This window comes from Numida meleagris, chromosome 1, assembly GCF_002078875.1.
Source record: "Numida meleagris isolate 19003 breed g44 Domestic line chromosome 1, NumMel1.0, whole genome shotgun sequence".
Lineage (NCBI taxonomy): Eukaryota > Metazoa > Chordata > Aves > Galliformes > Numididae > Numida > Numida meleagris.
Genome location: NC_034409.1, coordinates 133590485 through 133604118, shown reverse-complemented (window position 1 = coordinate 133604118; position 13634 = coordinate 133590485). Strand labels below are relative to the sequence as shown.

The window sequence follows — 13634 nt, the reverse complement described above, 5'->3', positions numbered from 1 at the left end:
AAGGGGGAGGGTTTCTGCCGTGCAGCGTTTTGTGGGAGGAAAATCCTATAGGCGAAGCTGTATGGATTCTCGGTGGCACAGCTCAGTGGCTTCGTGGCTGAGCAGTTCTCAGGCGGGGAGCGTGCAGGGTGTGTGCTTCGCGGGGCTCGCCTGCTCCGAGAGCCTGAATAGATACGTTTAGAGAAGCGGTGCTTTCCAGGAATTTAAATGAGAGCTTCTTTCTTTCTTTTTTTCTTTCCTTCTTTCTTTCTTTCTTTCTTTCTCTTTTTTTTTTTTTTTTTTTTTGGTGGTTGCTTTTCAAGTGTTTTCTGTTAGTTCTGTGTTTGCTTGTGTAGATTGCGTTTGTAAGCAGTTAGCATCTAGAAATCGATATCCTCAAAGGAAAAAGAAAGAAGGTCTCGGCGAATTTACCGCTAATAAGTAGCGTAGATTCTACGGGCAGCGTGTATCTTTAGATGGAGCGTTATCATCCCTAACGCTCAGCTATCTTCTGTGGCGTATTCCGTCATGGCAATATGTTTCAATTGGTACTGGGGGAAAAAAGCGCGACGAGGTTACGCGTTCGAGCAGTTTAGTTGCTGACTGTTGGGGCGAGATTTAGGCACCGCATTTCTTCATCTGAAAGGAAATGTTCAGTAGGAGGCTGGAGGCAGCGGCAGACCTCGGGGTTAAGGTTTCTGCTGGCTTCTCAGTCTGATTTTCCTTTTTCCAGTCTTGCAAACTTTCTGAACTTTAACCCTTTGCAATGAAACTTTCCAGACGAGGTGTCTGCGTCCAGGTAATTTTACTACGTCTACGTATTTGTTTTGGAAAACCCACGCGAAAGTAATTCAGCTGGTATTTGATACAGTGGGGCTTTTGGATGGGGGGTGGAAAGAATTGCTCCAGTTTTCCATATAAAGATGAAGGTCTTACAAGTTTTCAAAGAGCTTTTTTCTTTATTTTGTTTTATTTTAAATACAGCTTAGAGGCTTTTCTCCTTCTTAAGTGCTTTCAAATTTAAATGATGTTTGTGGTGGTTACCCCTTGGTTTTGTGTGCGTCTTTGCTAAAACCAAAAGTTGCACTGTTGGTAGAAGATATGATGAGGAGTGTACTTGGACTGTCTGGAGGTGAGGGGCTGCCTGTGTGTGCAAACAAACAGGGAGATGGATATTCGGCACCGGTTCGGCAGCTGTCACAATGGGCATCCTGGCAGACCTCTGCTCCACTCGCCTCTTGCTGGGAAAGCGTTGACTTTGAGCTTTTTGTAGGCAGAAGTCTTCAGTGTTGGAGTTTAGGACCTCCCCAACTCCTGATGCAGTAGCAAGAAAACTATTTTCTCCTACAGTTCATCTGGGCAGAGGACAGGATTTCCCAGCATTGTCCATGCTGCACTTTCAGAGTTGGAGGATGCATACAAAACGTAAAGCTCTGCTGCTTTGCAACAAATCTCTTAGCATCTATGTTTTGTGATGTGTTTCCTCCTGAGGAAAGGAGAAGAAAGGCCAAACAAGTAGGAAAAGTATTATAAAAACTTTACAAAATGTGCTTACGGGGATGTTGGGATTGCGTATGTAAGCATCCTAGCAGCAAAGTATGAAATATAAGTTTGTTGACCTTATCTCTGTCCTTTGAAATCTGCTCAGTGACCGTTTCCTTTGCATTCTTAAACATAGTTGTATATGAATAAAATTGGATGTAGCGTTTCCCACTTAAAAATTAAGTAAAATAGAAATTAATTTTAGTTCTATAGAATGTGATTTATTTTCATTGCAGATTAGTGAGATTAAATAAGATAAAGCAGCATCCTGTGATAGCATCCTAATGATAGTACTGCAAAGCGATGCTGTGTGTGTTAGTCACTACATATACTAGTAGAGCTCACTGGATTTTACATAAGTCTTTGGAATACTACTTGCCCATCAGAAACTGTATATAGATCTCTGCAGTAATTTTCAGACTGTGTTTTGTGCACTTCTCTGTATTTGCTGGGGTGTGTTTGCAGTTGGCAGGCAATCTCCAGTGAACTATTTGGGCATATGGCGTTGGCTCGTTTTCCTTGTACTTATCTACTAATGACATTAAAAGAAGCCAAAATGCATTAAGTACCTCTCTAATATTAATTAGAGAGAAGTTGCTTCAGATACTGTTAGAGCTGCAAGTGTATGTCAGTGATTTGTGATCAGCGTGAAGAAGGTGAATCTGGGGAGTAGGGTCAGAAGGAAACCGGGTGCAATCTGTGAAGGTCTGTTGAAATGCTGTTGCTGCTCCAAAAAAATTGAGCACTCTGGTGACCCGGTAACTTTGGAACAAAGGCGTAGGCACTTGATTCAAGGAATGCAAAAGCTGGCATTACCGCTACTTTTGTCGTGCAGAAATAATTTTTGTCAAGTGAGACTGCCGGGTTCCTCCGAGTAAAGGTTTACAGCCCTTAAGCAGCTCTTCCTGACACCAAGCAGTATCCCTTTTGTGCTTTTCAAGTGTACTAGAAAGACTGGCTAGCAGCATTGGTACTGATGAATGGTAAAGAAAGAAATTTACAACATCAGATACTTTCCTAAGTTATTTCCCTTGTTGTTAGTTATTTCGATGCGTTAGACTGCCCCGCTTGAATATAATTAAAGTAGTAAATGGTTTGTTAGGCACCAGCTGACCTTTTGTCTTGTTTAATTGTAGAAGCTTAGTGCAGTGGTCTGTGTACAATATTCAGCCAAAATAATTGCTTTCAGGCTTTTATCTGACCATGGCTATTTTTGGAGCAGCTGCGTGCATGGCTTTTTTTTTTTTTTCCAAACTTTGCACTTTTTAGGTTCTCCTTTGTTGGTGTGCCACTACGTTTCCAATTCACAAAACCAAAAAGTACTTTGTTGCTGTGTGATTTTGCTGATAGTCATACAGAGTAATAGTTCTGCGTGCTGTCACAGTCTATGTTTCAATCTTCCTTAAGTCTTCTCCCTCGTATTTAGAATCCATCAAACCATGGCACAAATGGGAAAGTTGCTATTGATTTGTTTCTTCTTGAAAGTTCTAGAAGTTTTATACAGTTACTAAAGTTAAGATTATTTCTTCAGCGACATGTGTATCTTTAAAATTATTTTAAGGATGTAAAAGTAGCAGCAGAGGATGAAATCTGCTCTACAAAGAATTTGTAGTGAAGACTGCACACAGTAAAACCCTATTCATGTATTTAATTGCATATATTAATTCCATAATAAATGCCATCCTCCTCCAGAAGAACTCCTGTTGTCATTTTTAGGATACAAGATCATATGTAAAGCTGAATACAACTAATATCTCAGACTTGAGAATAATGGGGAAAAATCTGATATTTGTTATGAATCTTATGGCCGTTTTACGTTTTAGATCCAGTCTTTTCTGTGGTATAAGCACTGTAAACTCTTTTTTCTTGATCTGGGGAAAATGCTGAAAAGAAACAAATCTTTCTTTTTTATTTGGCCTGTAAATTTTACGTAGATTGTAAGCAGCGCAGATATTTGTACGCAGATACTTGGCCTTGAGGGCAAAGCATGCCAACATCATTATGTTTGTGGTGTACATTTCTCAAAGACTGGCTGTTTCTGGAGGGATAAATGCTGGAAGAGTTAAATGTCAGGGAGATGTTGACGGGGTTCTTGATGAGGGTCCTTGACCTTGGGATCTTGCTCCTAACAGATGCTGTGGCTGAGTCTGTCTACATGCCTTCAAAGCCCTCTTCCACGCCAATTGCTTTGGAGAAGCCAAATCTTCCATGCTGCCAGAAATCCTCTGGGAGCTGAGGGAGTGCAGCAGAGCTGAGCTCCAGGACGTGGTGGCCCTTCTTGCTGTTACATCTCGGTGAAGAGGTGGCCTCACAGCTGGTTGTGTGTGCTACTGCCCTTACTCTCCAAAATGTAAATGAAAAGTAAATGTTGTTCACTGCATAGCTTTGCAATTGTCATTGTGGTAGGACACCCCTCAGGTTTTGCAGAGTCACTTGTTCATGGTATTAAATTGTATAAAACTATACAAGATTAGGACATTTTATAGGTAAGGTTGCAAAGTGACTAGGAGTGTTCTCTGGAGACTGAACACAAAATCATGTGAACCAAATGGTTGCTAACTGGGAGAAGGAAAGCTGCTCCTTCCTCTGTAATGCATGTTGGTCTGGCTTGAAGATAAGTGACACACCAGGTGTAGAGGACTTAGTGACATGTGGTGATTTGTTCTGCAGTTTTGTGACTCCATTATGTCACTGGGTGTAAAATTTGATAAGGGTTCTTTATAGGATCCTCAGTTTCAAGTAACTCTGCTATGCTGAATTCTCTTCCAGATTTTGATCTGTCACTGGAAGATTAACTTCTGGTCTGGTCAGTCTTATCTGTTCCTCACTAAAGCCTCTGATCCTCTCTCTACAAAATACCAGTTCTCTTCCACCTGTGATGCGGTCTCTGAAGCTTTTGGAGGTTTTTGGACAATAACCAGTGTAAACACCTTTTGTCTGTAAAAATATAATGATGTGTTCTATGGTAAGGGTCCAAAATGCCCTCATTCTTCAGGTATTTGCATAACCAAGAAATGCAGAATTTGACGTTCTTTTACTCATAAAAAAGTATCCACTGGATCTTCTTTATATAAATCGTCAGACTTCTTCCTGGATAAGAGGATGCTAGTTCAAAGCACCGTTTTAACACAATAGCTTGCAAATCTGAAAAATACCGTTGATGTTTTGTGTTTCAGTATGCAGAGCAGGAGTGGTTCAGTTCCAGACTGGAAAGGGGAGATGGTGCATTTCATCCTGATGCTGTGGTAGTGAATATGGGTCAGTTGTAAATGAAACCTGTTCCCATCTGATGGCTGTTCAGTCACCTGTGAAATGTGGTTTCTAATAGACAGGTTTCCAGAAGCAGCCACGGCAATTGGCTGAGCAGAACCAGCCCCCTTGTCAAAGGACTCCTTAGAGTGGCTAACAAGGACATCATGCCTTGTCTCAGCCCCAAACCCATCCTGTCAGCTAAGTGTTTCCAAACACTTCCAGCACAGCAAAGTGTGATTGCTAATCGTGCTCTGTCTGCTTGTGGAGAAAGACTAACAGTGCACTGTCTCTCCTATAAAGACTTAATCCATAAAAGCAGAAAGAAGTGCACGGCTGTGTCAATGAGGTCCTGGCTCCAGCTGGAGTTGCTTGCAGACTGTTCAAAGGCTTCACTTTTTAGTGAAGGGGTTTTAGGGTTTAGGCTTTCAGCTTGTGTAAGCATTAGGGAGGGCATGCTGTATCTCCAGGTGAAGCTGATCGTGTCCAGACTTGATTGTAGTTAGAGACAGTTTGGTGGAGAAGTCAGTGATTAATTTTAACAAATGAGTTTCCTTTGAATGTATGCTCATGCATACCAATTACAATAGTATGCCTATGATAAAATTGAAGTTATTTTCTTCGTTTAAACTTCAAATCTGGTAGTGGCTGATTATTTTCTCCAGTGTCTTAAAACATCTGTGTTTTGTGGGCAGCCTCATTGTAGGAGGAAAGAAACAAAACCAAGTGCCCATTCTTCCCCAGAATAGCCTAAATACCAGTAAAATTTTCACAGTGGTTGCAAAATATTTTGAAGCACTTAAGGAATATTTAACATGGCATATTATACAGTCTGGAAGGCCTCTAGTGTCTTCAGCACATGCTAGGCCTGATTCCCAGTCCCCTAAAATCAGTTTGAGGTCTCTTGCTGACTTCAGGTAGGCTTTGGGTTTAACTTGTGTGATTCTTAGTTTGAATTCCAGCTGCAGGCTCTTTTCAACAGGAGACAATAAACTTGGGTGGTAGGAAGCAAAGCTCCTAGGAAGCACGCGTGAGTTAGATCATATTTTGATGTATTGAAAAAGCTGGTTTGAAAGCAAAGCCTGCTTGGGCTAAATGTATCGTATGGCATTGTAGAAGCATTGAGTATAAGAGCAGCACAGGAGTTTACTGAAGAAAATTGTATACTGTTATTATAAAAGAAAGCATTGTACAGTATGGGGTCTTTCTAGAAACTGTGGTTCTAGTATAGAAATTGCATTATAGCTGCATAAACAAGAAACATTATTTCTTAAGAATACAGATGTGGTTTGAGGGGAAGCAAGTAGTGACATTCTTGTAGATATTGAATTTGGCTATAGCATATAGTACATGGGGGTGCAGGGCCATGATCTGATTGCTTTGACTCCACACACAGGCCTTGCTCCAGCACTGCTGAAGGGCACAGAATATCAAGAGCAGTTTTACACTCATGAGTTTGTGTGATGGTAGCTGTGTGGCATTGACATTTTCTACATAATAAGCCACCTTTTTTTCAGAAGCTTATCATTCACCCATAAAACACATGTTCTGACTTAAAGCACAGTTAAAAGGTCTGCTTAGTGGAAGGAGAAGTTTTACTAAATATAAAAATGATTGCTTTGACAAAGTGGAGATATATATTTTTTTTTCTTTTTTGAACATGCATGGCTCTCAATAGCCCTTGATTTAAAAGACATTTCGGAAAAGATATTTAGAAAACTGGAAGTCCGTTTAAAAGATTTGTTTCTTTCATTATCTCGACAAACCTTGAAAAGTAGTTTCTGTGCCTGCATAGTGATTATGTTTCAGAAACAGTTCTTAGGGATTTTATTATGTGCTGAAACATATGTTTATAAAAAAGACTATAACCTGGTGGAAAAAGTGTCTTATAATAATAAACCTGTCGATGGGCCATATGCTGCCATCAGTATGTTTGAAAAAATAAATTCTTATACAAGTGTTAAGTAAGTTTACAGCCCAAGTGTTAAGTTGGGGTCAGGCTGTGGCTAGTCCTCCGTGGATTACTGGGGGAGGGAAGTGCCTCTCTCCTCATGCTCTTTTCGTTAGTTCATGCATTGAGTCAGTGAGGTAGAGCAGGGCAGCACATCCTCCCAAAGGGCATGGGAACCTCCTAGTAGGAGCTCTGTAGGACACCTGGAGAACCCCTCCTACAGCTCTCCTTGGACCTCTGTAGGTTTGTGCCAATCCCCTGTAGGTTGTTTATTCTATAAACCTTGACAGAGACTTGCATGGTCTGTCCTGAGAAGCAAACATGTGAGGTATTATCAAAGAATTGTAGAGTTGTTGGAAAGGACCTTAAAGGTCACTTGCCTCCAACCTGCTTGCCATGGGCAGAGACACCTTCTGAAAGATCAGGTTGCTCAAAGCCTTATCCAGCCTGACTGTGGTTAACAGCATGTAAAAGATGGCAAAACAGAGCTCTGATAAATACATGATTGGATGAGAAATGTGGAAAAAACTTCAGTTCTTCCTATTTTCAGGGCAGATTGTTATATGGACTTTTTTGTGCTTGTATTACACATCTTTAAATGTAGGTGCTGTGGTTGTTGCAAAGCCTTTTGTTTCTGAAGAGCAAAAGTAAGTTGCAGTAGGTCAAAGAATGTGTCATTCTTAAAAGGCACTTCTGTGTGGGATCAGTGTTTGGTAAATGTAGACACTTTCAAGCCTATTCTGCTTTTGATGCACTCGCATAACTCCTATGAATGGGAGTCACGCATGTGTGCATCTCAAAAAGAATAGGCTTCTTTGTTACTGAGGCACTCTCTGTGTAGAAACCTACTTCACTCAGAAGTGGTTTTAATGTCCTGATGTTTTCCACTACTGATCAGCTGTGCAATGATTATTTTCCTGGTGACTCCACAGGTGATAGCCATTGTCAAAGGAAATATCAAAGATAGGAGAATTGTTTAAAGTGGTTGACCATGCCGAAGGCTATGTCAAGAGATCCATGAGGTTGCCATAGTATCTGTTATCAAAATCGAGATTGTGAACAGAGCCGTTCCCACCAGGAGCAAATTCCTTACTTAGAATCTTTCCTGGGTTCATCAATGCTTTGAGTTTGCTCAGGGGAAATTTGCTTCTTGAGGGCTGAGATCTCCCCTGTGGGTTTTCTGCCCAGAAGTTTAATGAGATATATTGTGCCTATGTGTACATGGCTCCCAATTTTCAAGAGGCCCTTGGAGACCAAGGGAGTGGAGCAGAGAGAGGAAATAAGCTGCGAAAGAAGCTCACAGACCACAGCAAAGAGTTTGCAATTGCTACTGAAATGGTGAATAGATTGAATCAGTAATCCACGGAGAAGAGGGGAACTTCAGAATTTTGGGGATGTTCTCTTAAAAAATAAGTATGGATTGAAGGAGTGGTGAGAGAACAGCAGCGAGTCTGGGGAGAAAACCATCAGTGCCTAGTGGTTAGCTGTCCCCTGAAGCACTTCGGTACTGGAGAAGCTTGGAAACATCGTTGGACCATTTCTCTTCAACCTGGGAAAATGTAACTCCCCTGTGTAGATCATCAAGTCTGGCCAAGTCCTTATACCCTGTTGAACCTGAAGGTAGGGTTGTGGGCTTCGGCACTGCCTCCTGAGCATTGCTGATGAGGTGATGAAGGAGCCTACAGTGGGCCAGACAGGCTTGTCTATAGTGTATAAAGCCAGCATGTGGTGTTAACGATTGCAGCGCTCAGAATTTGCACAAACCCACACTGAGTAATAAAAGAGCCTGCAACTCAACTACTCCAAGGCACCAGTAGTAGCCAAGCAAATTTTGAATGTCTAAGCCAACCATTTTAAAGTTATGATGAGCCAAAAAAAATTAGGAAACAGTCCAAGAAATGGAGAACACTTTTCTGGAACTCTCATATCTCCAAGATGCCTTGGCCGATCTACCTCAAACTTTCCAGAGAAGCTTTCCTTGGCACAAGATGATGACTGAAACTTCATGTGGCTGGGCTTTACTTTGTTGAAGTTATGAAGGTTAAAATTGAAGGCTGTTATAGAAAGCTAATCTCTCCATTAGAAATATTTCTGCATAGCTGATCTTCATTCCATCCTAATTGCTCACTGCTATTTCTTGTTTAGGCTGATTCTATTTTTCCTATTTATTTTAGATTTCTTTTTTTATTTTTGAAAGCATGCATTCAGAACAGTATAGCTTGGAGGCTCATGGTGTATGGCTGTGTATGAGCAAATGTGGCGAGACAGAAACATTAGCTCTGTTTCTATATGCATAGGAGAAGGAGTTGCAGTTGTCTTACTTCCACCTCATTATAATAAGAGAGAGGTTTATAGAGTATCTGGTTTGAGAGCTCACTGTTTAATACAGATTTCACCTCTATGCTTGGCAGAAAGGAGTCTCTCTGTCAACCTAGCTTTACTCTCTTTTGCCAGCAAGAAAATGTCTGGTTGGCTAACTTGTCCATATTGCTGCTGACATGGAAAGCCATCAAGGTGTCAATATCCTAAGACTGGCAGCAGTGTTCTCCATGTATGGTCTTCAGCTGCTCTTCTTTGTGTCTGAACAACTGTTGTCCAAGGTTCTTAGCTGCTAAAATTGTAAAATTTTAGCTAGGGCTTAGAAAACATTCATCATCCTGGAAGTGGTTCTTATTTCTCATTTGTGAGCCTTGGCTGATATTTTATTCTATATAGGAGTTAGGCTTGTTATGTACCATCCTTTTCTTCTGCTTCAAGTATTGGTTTCTGGATGCTGTGGAGACCAAAGCATGATGCCGCAGATAACTTGCTATCGTTATGCGAAGCCAAAGGGATGACAATGAGCAAAAGTCTCTGAATATGCTGTATTTAAAGACACTGAATTAATTTGACTGAGTCACTTTATAGCAGGGCAGAACAGATGTCAAGTTGGAATGAGCCCTCACCCTGAGGCAGCACTTAAGAGTGTTTGATGTTGATGCTTGATTGTGTTTTTCTTTCCTGAGCTAGAGTTTAAAAGCACCAGGAAACACTCAGGAGAAGTCAGGAGGTGCTGTTTCTTGAAGATGCAATGACTGTTTCGGGCAGGATCTGCTGGTGTTTGCTGAGCTCTGCATTTCACGAGGCCATTGCAGCTCCGTGTAGGTGCAAGGACATTCTCTGTGCTGTTTGCCACCTGTACTAGAGGGAGGTAGCTCACTGTTGCCTGACACACCCCAGTACAAACATACAATTGTTTGTCCAAACACAGTACATTATCATGGGTTAATTCCTGAAGGAGAGTGTCTGCATAAAATACGTATCAGAAGGTTTTCTATTTGCTCAGGCATTTTATTATTAGGAGCTCTAAAAAGATGAACACAGCCAGCTAAAAATCAATCTGCTGCTATATAGACAACCAATGAGAAGAGTGCAGGATGGGTGTAATGTGATCACTGCTGTTTAAACCAATGATCAGATATACTACTACATTCTGCAAAAGCTGCAAGCAGTAGAGAAACCCTGCTGAAAACTCCCGAACCACAAAATTAAAATAATTAAGCCTTGCAGTCACTGGAATATACGTTGGGCTTGCAAGGTCATCATAAGATAAATGAAGGCACAGTGTACACATAGAATTTTGCTTTTGTTGTGTAACATAGGCTCTTACATTTTTAAAATATCAACTATTTTCACTTCGAAGTGCCCTGAAGATTCTTCAGGTGGTAATACTAGCAAAGCCATAGTTATCAAAAAGGAAGCGGAAAACAAGAGACATGTAGGTACAAGTATGCGTCTTTTGATTACTGAGCTAGCTCGAGCATTGCTGCACATCTCTGTAGTGCTCTGCATAGAATCCTTGAACGATTTCTTCAGTAAGCAAGGCCACAGTGGAAGAGATCACCTTAATGTATTTTTAGTGTCTTGGCATTTCTAGGAGTAGTGTGTCTGCAATCTGTGGACTGCCAAACTGCAAAGCATTGAGTTACTACTGGTGCTGCTTTATCCTGTGCTTGCAGGTGAAAGTTTCCAAGGAGCCTTATAAACCCACTGCACAAGCTGAGAGAAGGGACAGAAAACTGCGTAGCCTGTGGAACTGTGGTGTTAAAGCATTGTCTGCTGCTGCAGCAACCCCCAGCTGTGCTTGGAAAGACATGCCAGTACCATGGCTAATTGGTGCAGCCGCCAATAGTAATTCATAGCCTTGACTGTTGAGCAGTTGAACACGGCTAAGGTAGACCTCTGATCCAGCTCAAAAACTCAATGAAGCCAAGTTCTCTTTCTATATGTGATTTTTCCCTCCCCTAAACTGTTTGGAATCAGCTGTACAGAAGTGTGGTTGGTAACAGCAGAGCAACAAGAGGATTGTTCATGACCTCATGCCATTTTTTCTCAGAAAGTACTATGTGATACCACATCAGCTCCACTGTGGCTTTGGGATTTAAACTGAAATCGACCTTTTTTTCATTCAGATCTGCTAAAGAAAACGGTTACATTTTTGAAATGAAATACCTTTCTTGCCAAAATATTTCTCTCATTTTCCTTCCATCTGAAGTGAGGCTACAAAAGAAGAAAACTGCAAGTCTCGTGTATGAGAAGCACTCAGGAAAATGTCAAGTGACTTGGAAACAGGCATGCTGAAAAATCATGTCGTCAAGAAAAGGCAGATTGGGTCAAGACTTAAAGCAAGGATCACTGGTTCATAGGTCTTGGAGAGCATTTAGAATAGGATTACTGATCTTCCTGAGGTTTTGGAAATCAGGAAGTGGTTATAGTGACATGGTAATGCTGGAAAAATACCCACAACTGTAATATGAAGTCAGTAGTCACCTGTCATGGCTGAGATGCTGCAGAAATAGTAGCTCTAGAGAGGTACGTAGAGTGCATAAGGTGTATATTATATTAACAGTGTTACATTTTTCCGAGAAAGTCAATGCTTTCAGACAGCAAATGTCATATACTAAAAGTCTTTTTTTTTCCCCGAATTTTCTGATGTCCAAGCCAAGTGAAATTGATTTTAAACTAAAGACACCAATGTGCCTGTTTCTTACAACAGTGTGCTTGGCAGTGAAGCAATGGATTCGAATTTGCGTACACTTGGGTTCTGTGACTCCTGGAGTGGAAACTGTGTGTGTTACCTAATGCTGGCTTCTCTACAGCATGCCCTTGGGCATGTTCTGTTTAAGTGGCTTGAAAATATGTGATTATTCTCTATGTGCTTTTCCACACTCTGCATCCTTATGGAGGCTGTGACATTTACAGTGTCTGCGGTCTGGAATATTGCTTTTGCCATAGCTTTTAATAGTTATCTTCTGCTTTAACAGAGACTGTGGCACAATGATGGCATGGAAGGTTTAACAGGCAAAAAATGTTACCTGCATGTGGTGATAAAGTTAGAAAACACCTCAAAAGAATCAATGTTTCTGTTTTCTTGATCCACAGAAATTTTTTTCCTCTAATTTCTCTTTCCTCATGGTAAAAAATCATGCAAGTCTGCTTATTCTTTCATCAAAAATGATTCAGACCTGAGGGACACTCATAATTTGGAAGTAATTAGTAAATACTATCAGATAAATACTATCCATTGAGAATCATGAAAGCACATTGGACAGGATTCATAAAGAGCTGTATCGAATTCTAACGATTAAAGCTTAAAAAAATTATCAGTAGTTAGTATGATAAGTCCATTTCATCATAAATTAGTTCAGTGTTAATAACTTCTGCTGTTTTCTGAGCAATCTGAAGAGATTTCACAATCTCAAAAAGTGGCTAAAATGGAAGAAGGAGAAATTCTGTGAAAGTTGAACATCTTTAGACAAAAGCGTGACTGTATCTGGCTATCTGGTTTGCAGTTAATGTAGCTGGTAAGTAGACTAATCTGCTACACAGTTCTTGTTCTTAAATTCATCTTTAAATTGTGAAGTCTTCTACTTTGGGACTGTAAGATGCTGCAGGATTACAGTGTAGCTCTGTAGCAAGATGGGGATGGGGTTATGTCAGTGCCTGGGCCTATGCCATTCCTTCCTGCAAAACATGAAGTACGATAGCCTGATGTCTTTTGTGACGTCCTTCCAAGGTCTAGCAGAGGTTATACTGGGTTCCATATTTGAGGTTTCAGGGACACTTTTTTCATACAACTCACTGTAGTTACTGGAAATACTGTGGAATTATACAATGCATAGATAATTAAAATGAGGTATGAGTTACAATAAATTAAGGAACTACACTGTTCCTATGCTCTGCTTTAGTGAATTGGTGCATTTTTTAATTAGCTAGCCAAAGTGGGTGTAATAATTGGTAGGTTTACTACTAACAGCAGGTTTGCTACTAGTGAGCGTGGATGACCAGCACTTTGCTGGACCACCTCATGTCCAAGTACAGACTCAAAGGAGTTTTACCTCAAGTCCTGAACCACAGTAGAAAAGGCACAGCAGAACACTGTGTACAGATTGTTGAAGAACTTGAGAAGTTTGGCGTAGACTGTAGACAAATGACAACCAGAACAAGAATCTCATCGCTGCTTGATATAATTTGTGATTGCTGCCAGTATATATTTTTTGTCTTTTTATACCCATCTTTAGTGTGAACTTCAGCGTGTTTGTTTTTCTTCCACTAATTTGAAAAAATGAATCTGATGGAAATAGGAAAATTTTGCTCTGCTTGCAGGGTGCGGTGTAGCACACCCATACCCACTTCAGTATTTTTAACTGTAAAACTTCTCTATCAACATTACTGACTTGAAATATAGATGCAAATCAGGAAATAAAAGCAAGAATCATCTAAATATTAATAACATCAAGCATGAGCTCTTCAATCAGACTAAGTGTTCGTTCATTTAGTCTCTGAACAGGACTGAAGCAGGACTGAAAATCCATCAGCAAAATAGGTTTGACAGGATTGAGTGTTGCTACGGAGTCTATGTTAAGACAAAAAT

The 13634-nt window shown here is 40.6% G+C and overlaps 1 protein-coding gene across 1 annotated transcript in view; it reads left to right on the top strand.

Moving 5' to 3' along the window:
* ST6GAL2 (ST6 beta-galactoside alpha-2,6-sialyltransferase 2) overlaps nucleotides 1-13634 on the top strand; it is a 51512-nt gene that overhangs the window by 517 nt on the left and 37361 nt on the right. The window lies entirely within an intron of this gene.